Below are 20,753 nucleotides of genomic sequence, written 5' to 3'. Positions count from 1 at the left end.
GTGGATATTCTTTAGGCAGAATGAGAAGTTGCACATGAGCAGGAGAAAGGCAGGTGGAGAGAAGTGCTGTTGGGAAGGGGTGGTACCATGGACAATGATGCTCTTTTCTCCCAGTCTCTTGCACGGGTAAGGACCTCCAGGAGGAGCAAACAGGGTGAGTGAACACTCAGAGGAGCAGAATGGCATAGCTTGTTTCAGAAAGCACAGGCTGGGGTGCATGGCCCGGGCAGCGTTCCCGAAAGCATGGAACACGGACTTGAGATGAATCTGGCTGGTACCAGGATGCCCCTCCTCTCCTTCAATTCCAATTTCCCTCCATTGGGATCCCACTCTGGCGAACCCTCCCTTTGTTCCCTTTGTTCCAGTGGGGTTATAGGGACATTTGAGTCATAAGATTTCACCCCTGGCTGGATTCTATGCTTGAGAACCATTGTTCTGTTCACTAGAAAAAAATATATAACACAAAAATTTCCTTTTAAAATAATTAATTTTAAGTCAAAAAGCATAAGTCAGTTTTAAACATATTCAGTTAATAATTGTGCAGGTGGTACTCATATCATAGAAAGTCTCTTTAAGATGATATCCAAAAGACTAACATTTGAGAAAACCCGGACTAACATACAAGGCATGAATCAAGGAGTCGGAGGCTGAGACCACAGAGGTTAAAAGACAAAGAATAGACTTCACAGGCCAGGCCGAGAGTTTCTGCTGCCTGAGACAAAACACTTGAGTGGGTTTCATTACTGAGCATCCCCTGATGCCCCCACATAAATGCAAAGACGCAGTCTCATCCTTTCTGTGTCCTCAGTGTCCAGTAGAATTCAGCACTCCGTGGCTTACCCGAAGTTTGCCAATGCAGACAAAGACGATGGTGGTCTTCCCACAGTGCCGAGTGTGAGCGATGCCCGTCAGACTAACCCAGCGTGACCCTTGTGAATTTGCTTTTCTCTACAGCCTCTACTGTGTCACTGAGAAGATTAGGATCCCAAGGAGACTGGGGCCCCTGGGGCATTGTACAGAGGAGATTAAATCACTAAACGGACACCTCTCTGGTATGTCAGGACAAGTGGGCTGTGATGAGCATCCCCAGCCTCAGCACACAGACTCTCCAGACTCTCCAGACTGCCTGTACTAGCTTAGAAGATGCAGCTTCCCAGGCCCTTCGCAAACCTCCAGCCCAGGAAGAGAGGGAAGAACAGGGACTTTTCGGGTCCTGGCTCTGCCTCCTCACATGCCGTATCTCTCCGTATCCTCAAGTATCTTCACATGAATGATGGAAAGAGGAGTGCTTGCTGAGTAACAATGGGGGTGGTTGTGAAGACCAAGTGAGTTGGTACTTGTGGTGCTCTTAGCATCATCCTTGGTGTAGCAAGCAGCACACAGCATATGTTCTTGTCATTGGCAGGATTTCTATGATGAGGCCCCTAAAATCAGTACTTTTACCAAGCACCCCAGTCGACTGTGATTTATGCTAAGGTCTGGGAGTCACTGCTCTAGACTGTTAGGTTTTCAGAGCCCCTGACCCCTGCCCATCCTCCTTCAATTGCAAGACTTAACTTCCTGAAGTTGGGCTCACCCCTACTGAGCCCTGTGTTGCTCCACTGGGACCATGGTGACAGTTGTATGGCAGGTTCTAGCCCTAGCTCTGCTGAGGCAGATGCAAAACCACTGGACTCTCTCCTATCATCCGTTTTCTTCTCCACATCATAGCAAACGCACGACTAGAGTGGTCACAGTGGTGACACTTGAGGACACAGACAAGATAAGAAACTCCACACAAAGTAAAATAGAGCTGACTGCTAAACCTGCTTCCTAACATAAAGTTTGATCATAATCCTGTGCAAAAGCTCAACCATCTGACTCATTTCCACAAGCAAAGGGCACTGGGATATGAAGGAGTTGAAGGTCGAAAGCCAGGGCTAGGTTGAGAGACTCTTTCTGAGTAAAAATAGGGCCCCAGTAAAACCAGTGGCTTTTAATAACAATTATAATAATGCTGGTACAATATCTAGTACCTTTCTTTAGAGACCCTTCCCTGAACAGCCGGGAGGAATAGGCAGGGGCAGCTGGGCAGGGGGCAGGTATTTGTAGCCAGAAACAGCAAGAGGAGTCATAAAGCATCATCCTCACTTTCTCTTTCCACACACCCTGGTGAATCACACAGTGCTAGGAACTAATGCAATTCACTTCAGCACACTTTCCTGAGTGCCACTGGATGGCCCACCCTGCCTGTGGGTACCCCACAGGGTGAGGTGGGAGGGGTCAGACGCATGGTCTAAGCCTCATTATCACACAATTTCCTGGAGACCTAGGATTTTCATACCTAAAACAAAAAGAGAATGAATAACAATGCATTGTGGTGGAAGGAAAGGAGCATGTGTTTGGAACGTTTACTGCAAGACCTTCTGTAATCAAGTGTCTTAATCTTACTGAGCCCCAGTTTCCTCCCTTATAGAATGGGAATAATAACTCTCTCAGTGCTGCTCTGAGGGTTAATTGTGACACCGTACATAAATGCAGGCAGCCCCAGGTGGGGCTCCCAAATCCCCCTGCCACCTGCTTCTCCCCAGAAGGCCAGGATGTCTCCTGCCATGCTACCTGACCTTTGGGTAGCTTTGCAGGGGTCTTCATTTAGATCTCAGCCTGAGCTGTGGGGCAGATCGCTGTGATTCTGCACATGCCTCATCTGGTAATACCAAGCCTCCAGCCTAGCAGATGTAACATGTTAGCAAGAGAAGTGTTTTAAAACCATGGTTGGTTAATTTGTATGTTTTCTAGCTTAAATTTGAATTTAATGAGCCTTGGTCATTTTTTCAAGGATAATGGAGACCATCCTAGTGTTCTATGACTTACTGCTAAAATGATGTTGTTTAAACCTTTTGAACATACATTCCCTAATACAACTGCAAACAGCCCCATTTGGTACTGTCTTCTGAAGGCACAGCATCTAAGAAACACAGTGTTTGGAGTTTGCTTTCTCCACTTGCTGAAAAAGCACACACGTTCCCCACCTCCCTCCAGGATGAGGCCCCTGAAATCAGTATTTTTACCAAGCGCCCCAGTCAACTGTGGTTTATATTAAGGTCTGGGAACCACTTACAGGGACATGAAGAAGCCATTCTAGGGACGGTGAAAGGTCTAGGGACCATGTTACTTGAGGTTCCTCTGGTTTTGTTTGGAGAGGGGGAGACCCCAAGGAGCCCTCATGGTTCTCTTTAAAGATCTGAAGACTTCTCATGAACAAAGTCCAGATGCATATTTTTGCTCAAAAAGAGGAAAGCTTTTCAAATGCTTAGAGCTATCTCATCAAGGAATGGGCTTCTTTGAAGGTTAGGGAACCAAGCAGAGGATGAATATGGTGGGGAAGATGGAGAAGGAATTCCAGAATTAGCCAGGAGGTTGGACTGTGTGCTCTAAAGGTCATTGTAGTTCCATTGTAGTGTGTAGAGCACACAAGTGTACTGGTAGGTTGAGAAAGAAAGAAATTAGTTTTCCAGAAGAAAGAGGACTCAGGTCTTTACTGATGAATAGAGCTAAATTTATCAGAAAGGACAGGTTAGAAGGTTCTCAGCTGGGACACTGCAGACTATGTTCCCTTTCTCATGAGCTGGTTTTACCACCCTGATCTCTTGCTCCTACCTTCCCAGGAAAAGTGCCAAGATCTGCCCATCAGGGCCTGGAGGTAGAGTTGCCAAGGCCTCAAGAGGAGCTCTGCAGGCTTGGAGAGGAGCAGGCCTCCAGCAGCCCTGGCCACCCCATTCACGTTCCAACACTGAGGACCATGATGTGCAGCATGTGCTCTGGGATGGGGCGAATGGCCTGTGGCTTGACAGAGCTGAAGTCACCTTAACCATCAAATCCTATTACCTACTGCACAGGTGATGTGTTGGATGTAGAACAGTCAATGGACAAGCAGTGAAAACACCAGACCAAACAGGCTTCCACTGGATTTGATCACTGCGTCCAGCTGCAGCCAGAGCCAGAAGTCAACAGGTGCTATCGGCACACACGTTCCAGGGGGTGTGATCTCAGCTTGATCTTACTTTCGGTGGGGCACTGAGCAACTTACTTAATTCTCCAAGCCCAAGTTTCGTCTGCGGACAGAAGAGAAAACACTGATCTCATGGAGTTGCCTTGGTGGTACGATGAGATAGAACAATGCATCTATCCCATGACATGGAGATGGTGGCCAACACATGATAGGTGCTCAACAAGTACCCTCCCATTCATTTAATTCCTCATTCAGCCAAGGCGATGGATAGGTAGTAGGAGGAGCATTTCATAGGATGGCTAAGAAAGGGCTGCATTTGGTGTAAGAAATGCATCTGTCCCCACACCCCAGAAGCTCTGCCTGATTTGTAGAAATTATTCTCATTTCATGGCAAAAGGGGAGCGAGAAAAGCAGTAACAGCAGGCACCAAATATCTTAGCACCCATTAGCTTTTTGGATAATGATTCTAAATGCATATCTGAAATTTGGGAATAAATACCACCATTCTCCTCCCTTTCTCCCAGTCCCTTAGGCTGAGTTGGGTGAGTAGCATCTTATCTCCATCATTTTAGAGCAGTCTTAGACAAACCACTGAGTGTTCCTTTCTTTATCTGTAAAACGGACATTATAACACCAGCTTCACAGAAGTGGTGCACGGATTCAATGACATGGTGCATAAGTCACCTAGCACAGTGCTGGCATATGACAGGCTTTCAAAAACATGAGTTGCCCTCCCCTTTCTTCCACCTGCTGCTGATTCTAGCCTTGGTTGGGGGCCATCACAGAGACGCTGGGTCACCCTAAACAAGTCGCTCCCTGGCTTGCTCCCTCAGTGCCCCTGGAAGTGAGCTATTACCTACCAGTAACCAAGATTCTGACAGGACAGGGTGGATACTGAGGGGAGAGGGAAGAAGTAGCACTGAGAAAATAGGCTGGCATTTATTAGAAGAAAGTTCTTGGTGAATTTAAAAGGAATTAGTATACCTTGTCTCATACCAGATGCCACGCTGATCTATCTTTAGAAACTTCTACGTGGGGGCAGGTTCCAGGGATATGAGCATCCCTGCTCTCCAAGGTTGGCTCTATAAATACCCTCCCAACCAGCCTTAGCAGCTCTCTCTCCTCTGATCCAGAAATAGTCCCTCCTCTCAGTAGCCCTCTAAGCTTCCAGATACCGGCTCCTGAGGCCCACCTGGAGCCCAAAGCACCCTGGACACTGAGAAGAAACAGGAGAGCCCCACCTCTCTCTGTCCTCCTTCCTCTTTGTATCCCCAAAGGCCACCTCACTTCACAGTTGTATTGTGGAGCCTGAGTGTATGAACCAAGAAGACAAAAGACAGATGATAAAATCATGATCTGGAAGCTTGCAGGATGAAAGGGGGACAGGGGCCTGGGGAACTGGGATACTGGGGGGCTGGGGGACTGAGAGACTGGGGAATTGGGGAATTGGGGGACTGGGGGACTGGGGAACTGGAGGACTGGGGGACTGCGGGACTGGGGTCAGGGGCAGGGAAGGAAGAAGACAAGGTGAGATGAAAGGGAAATGATTTCAGTCTTCATTAACAACTTTCTGAGCTCCCACTCGAGGCTGGGCAATGTCCTGGACACTGGATGGACAGTGTAAAGGCAGACGCAGCCCCGCCCTCAGGGAGCTCAGAGTCTACAGGCAATATTCCAGTGAGGCATAGAAACCTGAATCCCTTACTATTTAGAAAAATGGAGCCTGAAGAGAAAAGGGGTGATGGGGAGGGAATTCCCAGAAAAGCGAAGAAACAGATGTTATTTCTTCAGTTATCTTGTCTGTTGGTGTTTCTCACTTTGTGCAGCCTCTTTGCAAATAGGTGTGCAAATTGAACATCTACTGTGTGAGCGATGTTTTTAATGTGCCGGGAGAGCTCCATATTTAAGGTAACCTTGGGTGAGTTTGTCTGTGATGGAACTGATTATGCCTGTACACACACACACACATACATACACACACTCTTTATCTGTCTCATCAGCCTAAAAGGTTTGCTATGAGTTTCTAGCAGCCACCACTCCAGGCCTGGGCCTCACAGTCTGCACATTCTGGATGGTTCCCTGTGAGCTGGCGGTGGAGGGCCACCGCCATTCTGGAGGTCCTCCTCACTCCCTTCAGACCCCTCCTGCCCTAATGCCTTTCCATCCCCCAGCCTCCCAGAAGGTGGGTCAGCAACTGTAGGACGGGGAGGAGGCCAGAGAGAAAGGGAGGGAGAAGGGACAAGGAAGTGTGGGATAAGGAGGGAAAAACTAAAGAGAATAAGAAGGTAAATGGTCCTCACTTCCCGTCTCCATCCCATCTCCACAGTCCCCTGTCCCCTCATCCTCCTCCTCCCTCCAGCCCCACACCTCTGCCACACACCAACCCAACACTCGGTCTCCACCTGCTGGAGTCCAGCGCCACACCGCAGGTGTAAAAGCCAGGGTGTGGGATGGGCCTTGTTCTCCAGGTAAAACTACTAGAGCTGTCCTCATGGGTAGAGCTCTGTGACCTCAGCCAGACCCTCAGGCTGCTTCTAAAAGGGCAGGTACAGTATCACTGTTCCATATATAGAGCCACAGCAGAACTAGCCTGAAGACACTGTGGGTTTAATATGTTCTGAGGGACTGGCCCGGAGACCCAATACCCATTACTAACTCCTTCCCTGGGAAAGATCCGGAAACTAGAGTTGTGAATAGGTTTCATTTGCAGATTCACTGGGGACTCTCTACATCCGTGTGACTGTCACTGACCCATCTTTTACCCGCCTAGTAACTTTGGGGTCTGCTTTGTGACCTGTCATCAGCGGACCTGACCTGAGCCGCTATTTGGAGTGGTGAGTGGTTTGTGTTTAAATCTGTATCATAGTGAAGAAATCACAGGCTTATTCCTGAGCAAGTGCAAGTAGAATTAAATAGTCAGCAAGACTGCAGGGTTAAAAGTCGAGAAAGCAATTTTTTAAAAACACCAACCTCAACTCATTCTGTAATATTTTCTATTTACATTAAAGAATGTCAATTCCTGGGTTTAGGCCTCACGAGGATTTAAAGATACTTGTGAGACAGATATAAATCTTCGATAAGACAATAACCACAAAGAGAGACATGCTGGAAATGTTAAGTCGGTTAGATTTGGTCACAGCTCTTTCCTTTTTTCCTGACTTGATTTATAAACATGGGGTGCTCTGCTGGCTCCTGGAGGGAGAAGCCTCCCCTCTCCTGCTTCAGAGTGAGGCTTACGTGTACGGTAGAGGCACTTTATGTCTCTGCCTGTTGTTCACAGCAGGAAAGAGCAATTAGAAGTGTGCTAATTATTCTTTTATTTGTAATTTGGTCCCCAAAGCTTAAATGTTCAGTGTGTGCTTTTGTTGATGCCTGATGTGAGTGGTTGTTCCTGAAGCCACCAGCAGTCTGTCATTCCCTATCAGAGAAACCTGATCCACATTGGAGCAGATCACCTGCCAAAGATTCCAGGTGGATTCCAGGAATTAGGGCAAGAGTCTAGGCAGGCACTGGGCATCTGGAAGGATGACTGAGCCTTGACCAGCCTCCAGGCCCCTTTGTCTGTTTCTTGAATCATGTATTAGACCTCAGGTTTTGGTAAGAGGTTGGCAGGGGATGTCTAGCCAGAAAAGCACTCTGGATGGAGCATACCACTGGTGCAATTTGGAGCAGGCAAGGATTCTACTGCTGACACTTCCAGGCAAAGAGCCATAAGAAGGACTCTGGGTCAGGGCAAGGAGACCTGCTGGTCTAACTCAGAAGAGTCTACAAATCTAAGTGTTGCCTGTGGCTTGGTTTTCTGGGATAAACCATCAGAATTGTCAAGTTCAACCACCTTTATAACTCATTCATGACAATTAATGGCAGGGATTGAAGCACAGTCTAAAAATAGAAGTGACCAGTTAATGAACTTCTCTAGTGTAGACTACAAAGAAAGTCATGAATTGGCATCTCCCCTGGAGTGGCCATTGGGCCTCATTTGGTCTTTAGATATGAAACAGAGAGAGGACCCTAATGTGACACGCCCCTTGGAGATCCCCAGCACTCACAAGCTGGTGGCACCAGTGTAGCCGCATTCCCTGCAGTCATCTGGGATTCACTGGCTGGGGCTCCGCCTGCACTTGCAGCCTCCCCAGACCCTTTTTTTTCACAAAGTCTTTCGTCAGTTTATTCTGGAGGCCCCTGCGAAGTCTCACAGGAGCTTGTGCAGTGCCTTCTCATGCTGTCCCACACCACCCTCCATTGTCAACCAACCGAAGCCAGTGGAGCACGAGGCCTTGCTGGCCACTGCTATGAAGTGATGCCTTTGAGGATGCTTTTGCCTCCTCCTCACGGAGCTTCCTGGAAAACAGCAACTTCTGTTTCTGCTGCAGACTCCTTTCCATCGCCTTAGGTGTGGGCTGGGCCAGGGAAACAGGGTCTGAAACAGTATCGTGAAGCCTTCTCCCTTCTGCTCCTGTTTCCATGGAAGTCTCTTCAGCCTTGGCAGTACATTTTCTCCACTGAAGACCAGCTCCTGATGGCACTGCTACACCAGGCCGTCAGATAGACACTCCCTTCTGCAAATATGGTGCTGAAAGCAAGAAGGAAGCCCCAGCCCTTCCCAAAACTGAAACCAAGACAAAAGCTCTGAAGGCCACAAAGGTTGTGCTGAAAGGGTCTATAACCATAGGAAAAAAATAGATCCGTGTGTCACCCATCTTCCAGGACCCAAGACACCTAAGTTCCTTCAGAAGACCATCCTCGAGACCACCTTGATGCAGATCCAATGCCACCAGCCACAGAGTGAACCATGAAGAAGCCTGAGGTCAACACCATGTGGATTCTCATCAAGGAACAGGCACCCGGCTGGGTAAGCTCTAGGGAGGTGCATACACCTCTCCGGAGGGGGTCCCACCCCACCCGGGCCTGAGGGAGAAGAGACACATGTTAGATGGTAGCATTGTGGGTGCTGATAACAAAATCAGGATTAGCCAACAGAGTACAGATGGATAGATCTAAATCTAATAAACATTTCCATCAACAGGAAAAAAAATATCCCAGCATAAGGCCAGACTCAGGTCCCTGTTACAGCATCGCCTTATTCCACCAACTCAGATGCTGTGAGTCAGATCTCCTTTCCCACAACTACCCAACTTGAGTTGGCACCAGACCACCTTTCCCCTCTACCTTCCTGGCCTCACTGCTCCCCTATGGGTGTGTGATGGCCCAGCCAATCTGCTTCTGCACCAAGGATAACTGGATGCAGGCGCTGACCCAGTACACTGGGAAGTGGTATGTTTGAGGCCTGAGAAGACCATGATGGAAGAGGGGTGCCTTGACCTTGGAGTCTTGTCCTTTATTGAGTGCTTCCTGAATAACAGACAGGGTGCTATAGGCTTTACGTTCCCCTCAATGACATAGTAGTTCCCCCCACTTTGTAGCTAAGAAACTGAGGCTCTGGAAGAAGAAGAAGCATGCCCAAAGCCACTGAACTATGAAGTGGCTGGGCTGGGTGAGAGCTCAGGCCTCCCAGTTCCTAAGGCTGGCTTGTTCCTCTACTTTGTCTGTTATCCCCAGGAGGCCTTCAGCAAAACTAGCCTCTTCCACAGTCAGCTCCAATCCTGGCGGTACCTGACTCCCTACTTCTCCTGTCCCTGGATCCTCAGTTCAGCTGAAGATGTGTAACATGTGTCTAGCTTCATGCTTTCAACTCATTCCTCCTATTCTCCCCATGAAAAGGCCAGGGTTTGTCCTTCTGGCTTTCTCGGTTCCTGCAGCTGCCACATAGTGACCTCATACTATGTGGCAACCCTCATATCTGTTACCAGGGACCACATCTGCAGCTGCCACCTGACCCCTGAGCCCAGCAGGAAAGCTCACCTGTAGACTGACAGAAGACTTAAGAGGTCACCCTGTCCATGCCCCAGGCCACGAGGCCTGCACACACACAGTTCTAGTGCAGTGCTGCTCTCGCCTGGGTAAAGGTGGCCCCCAAACGGTGACTGCAAGTCACCTCATTGACCCCGCCTAGAAGCAAACATCTCCCTCAGGAATTCCTGGCTTCCAAACTTTATTGTCAAACTCAAAGCTTTCGTGGCAGAAGACACATCTGGCCAGTGGCAGCCACTCATACTCTAGAAAACCCTCATCTATTCAGCACCCTGCCACCTCCCCCTCTTCAGGCTAATTCCAGCTTCTTTACTTCACCCTGGGACCATTTCCAGGTGTCCCCATCACCCAATCATCCAGCCTCTGAAGACTTCAGAAAGTCCTACTTCAACCCGGTATGTGACTCCCTCAAGGAGGCTTGAGTGAAGACCAATTAATCCTCAGCATCATCAAAGCCACTAGGCAGTTCCTTAGGCAGGAACACTGCCTACAGGCCACCCTGCCCATCCTGTCCACAGTGAGAATGAGACCTGGGCCACTCGTGTGGCATCCCGATGCACTGTAAATGAGGTCACACTGGCAGGGAGGAGCTGCTCTTGCAAGGCCAGTCCCTTTACGTGTGCTGGGGATTGCGAATGGGTGGGGCTGGGGTCGTCTCCCCAGGAGGGTCTGGAGGTCAGGGCCCAGCAGATTCCACAGGCTCATCAGTTCAGCAAAATGTGCTCCTGCATTCAAGAAACGGGACACAGGGCTGCTCACTGGCACTGGAGGCCAAAGGAAGGTGAGGGCAAGTGAGATGCAGGGGCCTCTTCTCACAGGTGTGCTGACAAGTACCAACAGGAGCCCCCACTCTACACCAGAAAAGGGGAGGCTGGTGCACAAGATCCAGGTACTTTGTGTGTGCTCACCCCTCTGCCAATCTCATCAATGCTATGGGCCACTCATATAATATGTTGCCCACAACTTTAAGTGTGTTGTGACCCTCAGGGATCTGGTGGTCCCAGAGCCACAGGGCTGGGCTGGCCTCCTCGGTTCCTGGTGCACTGTCATTCCGTTCTCTGTCCACGCACTGTAGACATGGCCAGTCAGTGGTTACCTGCCTTCTTTTGCCCCAGCTTCTGGTAATAGGGGCTTCGGGGACCCTGAGCTCAACCTGACCAAAGGGAGTTTCCTTGCCACTATTTGACTCTGCCTATAAAGGGATAAGAATGAGGGAATGGCTGGGCATGGTGGCTCAAGCCTGTAATCCCAGCACTTTGGGAGGCCAAGGCGGGTGGATCACGAGGTCAACAGATCGAGACCATCCTGGTCAACATGGTGAAACCCCGTCTCTACTAAAAATACAAAAGAAAATTAGCTGGGCATGGTGGCGCGTGCCTGTAAGCCCAGCTACTCGGGAGGCTGAGGCAGGAGAAATGCCTGAACCCAGGAGGCGGAGGCTGTGGTGAGCCGAGATCGTGCCATTGCACTCCAGCCTGGGTAACAAGAGCGAAACTCCATCTCAAAAAAAAAAAAGAATGAGGGAACTACTTTTGTGGTAGTCTTGCTTTCTACCTTGATGAAAAATCTGCTATTTTTATACTGGTATAGAAGGAAAATAGAACCACAACTTTTGTACCAAGTTTTGTAGCTAAAGTCACGTACTTTTCATAGTCTATTATGTTTCTTCCAATTACAAATATGCTCTGTCCCCTTGGAATTTGGGTGGATGGGCACAGCCCTCCCCACAGTCCAGCTAATTGCGTGCCCATGAGACAGAACGGGGGCGGGGGGCCCCTCTGGGAGGGCTGGAGGGGTTCTGGCGATCGATAGCGCAGCCTTCATCCATCTCGATCCTCATCGGTCTGTGGCCTATTAAGCCCTCCCTGTCTGTCGATAAGCCCCTATTATTGCTCTTGTGCTGAGAGCTCTGAGGCCAGCTTCCATTTGGCCACAGAAAAATAATGATTGTTTGTTTATTAGTTGGGAGGAAATGCCCAGCCACAAACGTGTATTTGGGCCACCGCCAGGTCCTGTGGAGCCCTCCCTCTGTCCAGGCCCTCTCTCTAGAACTCCTGGACCAGTGATCTGCAGGCTGGGGTTCATCACGAGAAGATGGCCCAGGAGATACAGAAATCCAGGCAGCCAAGAACATACTGGCAACCTTGACTCATTCCTTAGCTGGTACAAGCAGGGAGGACACCACTGGGGAGAGTTGGCAACACAAGCTAATGTGACAAAGGGTCCCCAAGCAGGCCTGGCCATGGGCTTGTGAGCTCCAGGGGCCCTTGCTTGGAAAACTGCTGGCAGAAAGCTCTGGCAACCACACTGAGTCAGGGCGACAGGGGCCTAGGAGGCCTGGCCCTAAGCAACTATTTCCTCTGCTTCCACCTGCTCTCCGCCTCCTTCCCTTAGCAGGAACTTTGGAGTCACACTGACGTGGTTCAAATCCCACCTCCGTCGCTGATAAACTGTGATATCTTGGCAAATTGTTTAACTTTCCTGATCCTCTATTGACTCATATGTTAAATGGGACTTAGAAAGCTGCGTCATAGGACTGTGTATTGGTAGCCTCCTTTCCCAGGACTGGTATGAGATAAATTATAGCCAGTGGGAAACACGAAGCCTGTGCACGTGAGGCCTCAACAGAAGAAGTTGAATTGCTGTGTATTGGTAGCCTCCTTTCCCAGGACTGGTATGAGATAAATTATAGCCAGTGGGAAACACGAAGCCTGTGCACGTGAGGCCTCAACAGAAGAAGCTGAATTGCTGTGTATTGGTAGCCTCCTTTCCCAGGACTGGTATGAGATAAATTATAGCCAGTGGGAAACACGAAGCCTGTGCACGTGAGGCCTCAACAGAAGAAGCTGAATTGCTGTGTATTGGTTGCCTCCTTTCCCTTACCAGGAAGCCCACGTCTCTGGCTAAACCCTCAGGCTCACCTGCCCACCATTACCGGGTGCCTGTCTCCCTCACCTGTTTTCTCATGACTTGAGGAACTTCGCCTGCTTTTTTTCCCAGAAGGCCCCAGTGCCCACCTTGCTTGATGTCCTTCAAACCAAACAACCTGCTCATTCTTCCAAAAAAGGTTTTACTCTTCCCACTAAAGAGAAACAGAAAGGTGCAATATTTGCCTTCCTTAAGCCTGGGCCCGAGTCCCAACCCTGGCACTAACTTGCAGTGCGACCTTCAGTTCAATCAGGTGTCTACCTTCTCAGATCCTCAATTCTCTCACCCGTCAATGAAGAAGACTGTCCTTAATGAGCTTTAAGAGTCTCTCCTACCCTACAAACACTGTTTTCTGGTAGAAACAAAAGAAACATCTTGCAAAATCTTCCTGAGTACTTATATCCCGTATTTCTCTCTGTACTCTTCCCATGCGTGATCTGCTGTCTCCCAAACTTCCTGCCACAGTGCTCCCTTGTCCTCAGATGTTAGTGCTCCTCACCACCATCACTACCCTCTGGGTTCCCCCCACTGCCCCTGTGCTCTCAGACTGCCTGCATTCTTTGGGCACCCTGTTTGGAAGATTGCTAGGACTTCAGACATTCAGGTAGTTCAGTGAGCCATTTTCTTCCCAGGTGGTTCATTCCTTGGGGCATTATCCTCCCTTTCCTCCTTCCCCTTTTCTCACAAAATCATTGTCCCAGTCAACCTAAGCTAAGTTCAGCAATGGTAACAAATGACGCCAAATCTCAGTGGCTTACAATAACCAAGAGCTATTTCTTGCTCATATTCATGTGCATGGCCGGTGGGCAAAGCCTGTTCCACATCCTCTTAATCCCAGAACTGAGAAGTCCCCATCTGATGGAGGAAGAGCCAACCGGATGGCTCTCAAGCTTCTGCTTGAACCAAGTCCATGTCACTTCCGTTCACATTGTTTTAGCTAAAGCAAGTTACACAGGCAAGCCTGCTGTCAGTAGGACAGGACGTATAATTTTTCTTCAAATGTCTTGAGAATAACACAATCTGCCTCATGATTAAGCCCTATTACTGGGGTCCTCTGGTCCATACTGCTCATTGCACAGGTGAGAAGACCAAAGCCCAGAGACATGAGACAATTCACCTGAGGTTACACAGCAAATCAGCAGAAGAGAAGGGACTAGAATCCAAATGTGTCAACCCTCCTGTGCAGATATGAGAGAAGGGCCAAGAGGAGATACATCTGGATTCAGTCCCAGCACCATAATTCTAGGCAAGGTATTTCAACTCTGAGCCTTGGCTTCCCTTCTATAATACAGGCTAAGAGTACCCATCTCCTGCAGGGAGTTTGGGTGAGTTGGGTGAAATTTCATAAAGTATCTCACTCAGTGTCTCACACAGAGAAACCTCTTAATACATGTCTGTTTTCTGTCCCTTTCTTCCCTGTCAACTGCAGCAAACTCCCTTATTTCATTCCCTTCTCTCCTTTCTTACCTAATTAAAGCCCACCTTTTTTTTTTTTTTTTTTTTTTTTGTCAAGAAGTTGGGAGAAATAAAACATTTCAAAGACGAGAATAGCGGTGATCCTAGGGCAATGCAGCCCAGGTACAAGAGGCTGGTGAGGAAGCCTTCTGAGGTTGCCTCCAAATTCAGCAAGAAAAGGGTCCTCAAAGCCCGCCTCAAGGACCTAATGACATGCTACCTATTTTACATCCATTACCTCCTCAAATCCTCACCAGAGCCATGGGCAGGGATTGCCATTATTCCATCATGCAGATGAGAAGACTGAGGACAGAAGAGTGACAAGCTCACCAGCCCTGGAGGCACTAGGCCTTCCCAATCACAGCTTTTTGGGCTCTAATGTCTGTCTTTCACCACTATCCCCAAGGTTGGGTCTGTCCCCACATTTACTTGCCTCTCCTTATATGCCTGGCACCACCACATAACAAAAACAACAGCTGAGCCTCCAGAAGAGCCATGGGTGGTCTCTGGGGAGCTGGGGAGCGAGGGAGGTGTGGCTGGCGTGGGGATGATGGTGTGGGGGAGGGAGAATACGGGGGAAGAGAATGGAAAGTGATTTCAAGAACAATTGTCACGGGTTCTGTTTGGCTTTGTCTCATAAAAATTCTGTTTTCAGCATTCATGAAATGCGAGTCCAGGAAAGTCTGTTTAGGCAGAGCCATTTCCTGGGAGATCTGACAGTTAACATCTCAGGGATGTATCAGGGATAGGTATATATTTCAAACACCCCTCCCATGGACAGCTCTGGAACCTGTTTGGAACATGTCTTTATGATTACATGAGGGGTTGTGTGCATGAGGAGATCACTGGCTGTTGTGTTTGTGGTTTGCTTTTCTCTCTCTCTCTCTCTCTATTTCTCACTCACTCTCTCTGAAGGGCTGTTTTCTTTGTTCTTGGAGCTTAGCTCTACTTAGAATGTCTAATAATGGCACAGATAGTCCCAATTTATTGCCTCCTAACCTGTCTGAAGGAGATACCTCATCGTCCCCCTGTCCCACCTGCCTGCACCTCTCTCTCTGAGCGGTCCTGAGGACTGTGAGCAGCCACCTCTGCTGCCTTTCCCAAGCCATCCTCTCCAGAGTCCTCCCATGTAGACAAAGCAGCTCCGACGGCCCCTGCCAGAAGGCAGACACCTCACCTCTGCTCCCTGCTCCACCTGAAACAGGAAAACATCCTGGTCTGCTGAATCTCCAGCCTTGACCAAGGCTACAGAACTGTCCTGCCTTGAGGGAGACATGGCAAAGCAGTGGGGCTTTTACACAGAGCCAGAGACAGGCTCTATTTTACTGATTTTGAACAGACTGTGCTGGAAGGGAAGAGATGTGTTTTCATGATAAACAATGAGAGGAAAAGGCCTCTGGGTTTAAGCAACAAAGTGCTGAGTCTCCACTGTAGCCCACCCCCTTCCTGGGACTGCAGTGTCTTCTTTTACCCCCTAGCAGGTCTGGAGTGCAGGTAGAGGTGAGGTGACCCAGTCAATCATTCCACATTCATTCATTCATTCACCAAGCATTTTTTAAAAGCCTACTGTATTCTACACATTGTTCTAAAAATCAGAGACAAAGACAAAATTCTTAAATATTATGAGGGAGTAGAGGAATTGCAGAGGGGTTAAACAAGTAATTTATATAATATATTGGCAGTTGCGAGTTTTCTGAAGGAAAATAAAGCAGACAGAGGCTAGGGAGTCCTGGGATGGGAGTTGGTGGTGAAGGAGGTGAAAGCTCAAGCCAAGCCATGCAGGCTTCTGAGGGCAGAGCAGCCCAGGAAGCAAGAGCAGCAAGTGCAAAGGTCCTGAGGCATGCAGGTGCTGCCATAGTGAGAAGCAGCAAGGCTGAATCTGAGTGAAGGCAGGAGGGGAGGGAGGGGAGGAGGTGAGAGGTCAGATTCTGCAGGTCTGTGGGCTGACACAATGACTTTGGCTGTTACTCTGAGTGCAGTGGGGGCTGCTGGATTGTTTAAGGAGGCTTGTGATCAGACTTATTTTTAAAAAGGTTACTCTGGCTGCCAAGTGGAGTACTGACTGTATGGGGGCAAGGGTGGGAGCAGGAGGACGAATTGGGAGGCTTGGCCAGAGGGCCAGGGGAGAGTGGGTGGTGGCTCAGGTCATGGTGGTAGTGGCACTTGGATTCTGGATATATTTTGAAAGTAGGAGCCAATAACATTTGCTGGTGGCTTAGATATAGAGGTGCACTTTTAAAAAAGAGTCAAACAGCCAGGCACTGTGGCTCATGCCTGTAATCCCAGCACTTTGGGAGGCCGAGGCAGGTGGATCACCAGGTCAAGAGATCTAGACTTTCCTGGTCAACATGGTGAAACCCCATCTCTAATAAAAATACAAAAAAATAGCTGGGCATGGTGGCGCATGCCTGTAGTCCCAGCTACTCGGGAGGCTGAGGCAGGAGAATTGCTTGAACCCAGGAGGAAGAGGTTGCGGTGAGCCGAGATCATGCCATTGCACTCCAGCCTGGGTAACAAGAGCAAAACTCTGTCTCAAAAAAAAAAAAAGTCAAACATATTTCTATGGATTTGGCAACTTAGAATGTGGAGCAGATTTGGAGGGGAATATCAAGAGTTGAATTCTGGGTGCATTGAGTTTAAGAAGACGCCTGTTAAAGATCCAACTGGAGATGGCCAGGCTAGAGATCTACATGTGGGAACAGTCCGTCAGCATGGCGAGCATCTTTTGTGAGCTGACATGAGGTCATTACAGTTCCCATTTATGAAGAATTTTCCATGATTCATCTCATCTGGTCTTCACAATAGCCTGTTGAGAGGTGGAGACAGGCTCAGCACAGCTCCGCATGTTTTCTAAAGCCACACAGTTAGCAAGTAGCAGAGCCCAGCAAACAGCTCATCTCCTGGGAGGTAGTGGCTCTTGACCTTAGACAAGTTATTTGGGCTGTCTAAGCCTCAGTTTTCCTCATCCACAATTGGGGGCAGTAGCACCAAACATGATGGTCTTCTGAGGCTTAAATGAATAAAAGGGGCTCTTGAAAAAATACGAGTCCGTCTTCTCTTCTTTCCCTCTGATTTCAGCATCCTGGCTCTCTCCAGACCCCGCCTTCTAGTAGAGAAGCTTCTTCCTCACTGAGGACCCCCAGACTCTATGGCAGTGCTTTTTGATCACTTCCTACAGATGCTCATTTAAGATGCCTCAGCTTCACCCACTTTTACCTGACTGTGAGCTACTGCATTTCCCTCATCTCTTTCTAGAATAGTGCTTTTGGATTCTGCAATTAACCAACCAGATAGACCCAAGAACCAGAGTCATCCTTTTTGGCTTCATTTCCCTCACTCATTCCCTGTTTCTCTCCCACTGTTCTCTCCCTGTGGGTCAAGCCCATGCTCCAGGGGTCCTGGGAATCCTGTGACCCCACTCAGAATGGCAGGGGAGGGGGTAGACTCTACAATAAAATGCTTTCCCCTCAGCCTGTAACCATCTGGGCACCGAAAGGGCTGAGCGTGCTGTGCAATAAAAATATAATGAGACCCATGTTTGTAATTTTAGTTTCTAGTTTAAGCAGGAAAAACGTTTCAAAAAACAAGTAAAAGGGATTTTGATAATAATGTTTATTTAACCCAATATTATCCTACATATAACTTTAATATGTAATCAATATAAAATATTAATAATGAGATATTTTACATTCCGTTGGCTCATACCAAGTTTTTGAAATCTGGTGTGCATTTCATACTTACAGCGCATCTCAGGAAAAGTCCCATTTCAGGTGCTCAAAGCCGCCTGTGGCTAGTGGCTATAGTAGTGAACCTCAAAGGTGCAGGGGTCAGAAACAGCTTTCCTAGGCTAACCAGTTGTTTCCAAATCCTTTTTGGTCCAGAATTATTATTATTATTATTATTATTTTGTTATTGTTATTGAGACCGGGTCTCACCCAGGTTGGTCTCAGACTATTGGCCTCAAGCGATCTCAAATAGCTGGAATTACAGGTAGTTGCCATTGCACCCAGCTACAGGTCCAGAATTCTTGAGCCTACACTCGGCTGTGTCCCCAGACCCTCTCCCTCCCCTCTTCCTTTTAACCCCTTGTCTTCCTCTCCTGAGATCCCATCTGCTCCTGACCAGCACCTGGTGTGTCTTATCAGTCCCTGTCTGTTTTTCTGGCCAGGTTGCTGCATTTGGGAGGGGAGAAGGGGCAGTACCAATCCTGAGAGGAGGATTAGTGCCAGGGATGAGGAAGTGGACCTCCAGCTCGGCTACGTGTCCTGAGTGTATCTACAAACAATGGGATCTGTTTTAGGGAAAAGAAGCCTTCTTGTTAGGGCAGCTCCCACAGTCATTATGCTAAAAGAGTTATGATTCCTCCCCAGGCTGGAGTTATAGTAAAATAACTTCTAGTCCTCACCTTTAGGAGGGATGGGGATAAATAAAACCCCCTGGACATGTTTCCTCATTTTCACTCTTCAGAGACATCTGCATTTGCCTTGGGGTTGCTCCTCTCCTCCCAGGTCAAGTTCACTGCAAGCAAATACATTGATCTTGGAACTCACTGAAGCCTGGAACCGTCCTCACTCTCACTCCCACCCTCCCCTCTGTAGCTCAGCCTTTAGTCCTGGGAACATTCAGGGGCCACAGCCTGCCCAGTGCCTGCTTCTATCTACCTCTCCTTCCACCCATCTCCCTTCATCCACACCCAGACACCCCAGGGGCGTGAAACTCATCCCTCGCCATTGTTCTTGGCAGGCCTTCTTGTGTCCCCCTAGAGAACACACCCTCTCTCGCCTATTTTGCTCTTCACTTGTTAATCTCTTTATGTAAAATGGAAATAATAATACAATCTACCCTGAGTGAACATGCATATTAAAGGAGTTGATGTGTGCAAGGTGCTTAGAATACATACAGAGGGTGATTCTCATAACACTTTCATGAGATGGGTATTTTCCCCCTTTTTGGAAATGAGAAAACTCAGGCTGAGAAAAGTAAAATGACTTACCTGGGCTTACAGGTAGTAAGTGGCAGGGCTGGGGCTCAAATCTCAGGCTTCCTTCCCTCATTTCAGAATTTGCCTCATCATGTTAGGCAGCCTCGCTGAAAATAGAATGAATGGTCCTTGCCCACAGGAAATCTAATCCAGTCAAGGAGACTGTACAAATGCATGGAAAATTCCTGAGATTGTTTGTATCCAGAGCTGTTTCATAACTGGGGAATCAGGAAAAAAGGAGGCTGAGGAGTGTGATGGGTTGTCTTGCTCTCTAGGGGGCTACTGTCAGAGGGCTCTTGGCTGCCCCACTCCATGGCCTCCTGAAGGGGGATCTCTGCCCACTCCCTACCCCCCACCCACGTGGGCCTCAAATTGCTCCCCCTGGTTTGATTGACTGCCAGGAAAGAAACAACAAAAAACCCGACCAGATTAGCAGGCAGCATATGCTGCTCATGGGAAGTTAAACAATTGCACTTCTAAATAACAGCTCAACATGGAATAGAAGACATGTCACAAGGCAAGATATGATTAATTGCCAAATGAATTATTGAAACTGAAATCTCAGAGGAGTTCAGAGGAGTGCGTGATTGCTGTGGGGCAGAAATGGTCAGGAGAGGCCAGGGAAGAGGGCTATGTGAGCTGGGTCCACGCTAAGGGCAATGCTTGGCTGCAGAGCTTGGGCAAAAGGTATTCCTGAAAGGTGGAATGAGAAGGTACTGATGGGAGACGGTTTGACCCTGGTGCCAGGACCTCAGAGGAGCTGAACTGCAGACACACGTGCCTACCACAGGCGTCTCCCTGATGACCCCATTCTCCCCTCTTGGCCTTCCAACTGCTCTCTGACACTATGTGGCCTGAGTTCTAATCCCTCACTTTTCTCTGGCCTAGTGGCCTCCTGTGCATCAATTGCTCAGTCTGCACAGTGGGTTGACAGGGCATGTTTTTCATCCAACATAAGAGAGAAAAAGCCTGTCACAAAGGCTGGGTTACAGAAATACAAAATCTGTAAGGCTTGCTACAACTCCATTACACTGAGGCTTATTCTGCAGGGGCTCAAATACACAGTGAGCCAGATCACATTTCCTGAAATGTAAGAGAGTGTCATAAGCAGAGTTAGCAGTGCCCCAGACCTGCACCTAAATCCTTCTCTGTCCTGTAAATGCTGTGTAGTCCTGGATAACTTGCTTAACTTTTCTGAGCCTCAGTTTCCTCATCTGTAATATGGACTGGTGTATGGATATCTCATAGCATTGCTTTCAGAATTGCCTGGGATAAGTTATATCCAATGCCCAACCTCAGGCTCGCCCATAGTAACCCAGCTTTATAAATGGTGGTGGTTATTAGCAAAGAGTGGGGTAACAGATAACAGCTAAAATAGCTATTTTGTTTTGCAGCCCCCCCCTCCATGGACAGTGCCATAAAGGGAGTGTTAGCCTATCTATGCCCCAAGTGGAAGGGATATATATAGTATGGTTATGTCTAGTACAAGGGCTAGAGGTTGAAACAAAATGACGGACAAGCATGCCA

At 48.5% G+C, this 20,753-nt stretch overlaps 1 long non-coding RNA gene across 1 annotated transcript; it reads right to left on the bottom strand.

The window, feature by feature from the left end:
* Nucleotides 1–7,293: 7,293 nt before the first annotated feature.
* Nucleotides 7,294–19,346, bottom strand: LOC103789116 (uncharacterized). Its single transcript, XR_615225.4, has 3 exons — nucleotides 19,239–19,346; nucleotides 18,651–18,763; nucleotides 7,294–8,899 (listed from the first exon to the last, which is right to left on the bottom strand). It is a non-coding gene; the product is annotated as an uncharacterized LOC103789116 (long non-coding RNA).
* Between the last annotated feature and the right edge of the window lie 1,407 nt (nucleotides 19,347–20,753).

Source organism: Callithrix jacchus, chromosome 18 (assembly GCF_049354715.1).
Source record: "Callithrix jacchus isolate 240 chromosome 18, calJac240_pri, whole genome shotgun sequence".
Lineage (NCBI taxonomy): Eukaryota > Metazoa > Chordata > Mammalia > Primates > Cebidae > Callithrix > Callithrix jacchus.
Note: the sequence above shows the minus strand (reverse complement) of the source record. Positions and strands in the feature narration are given on the sequence as shown.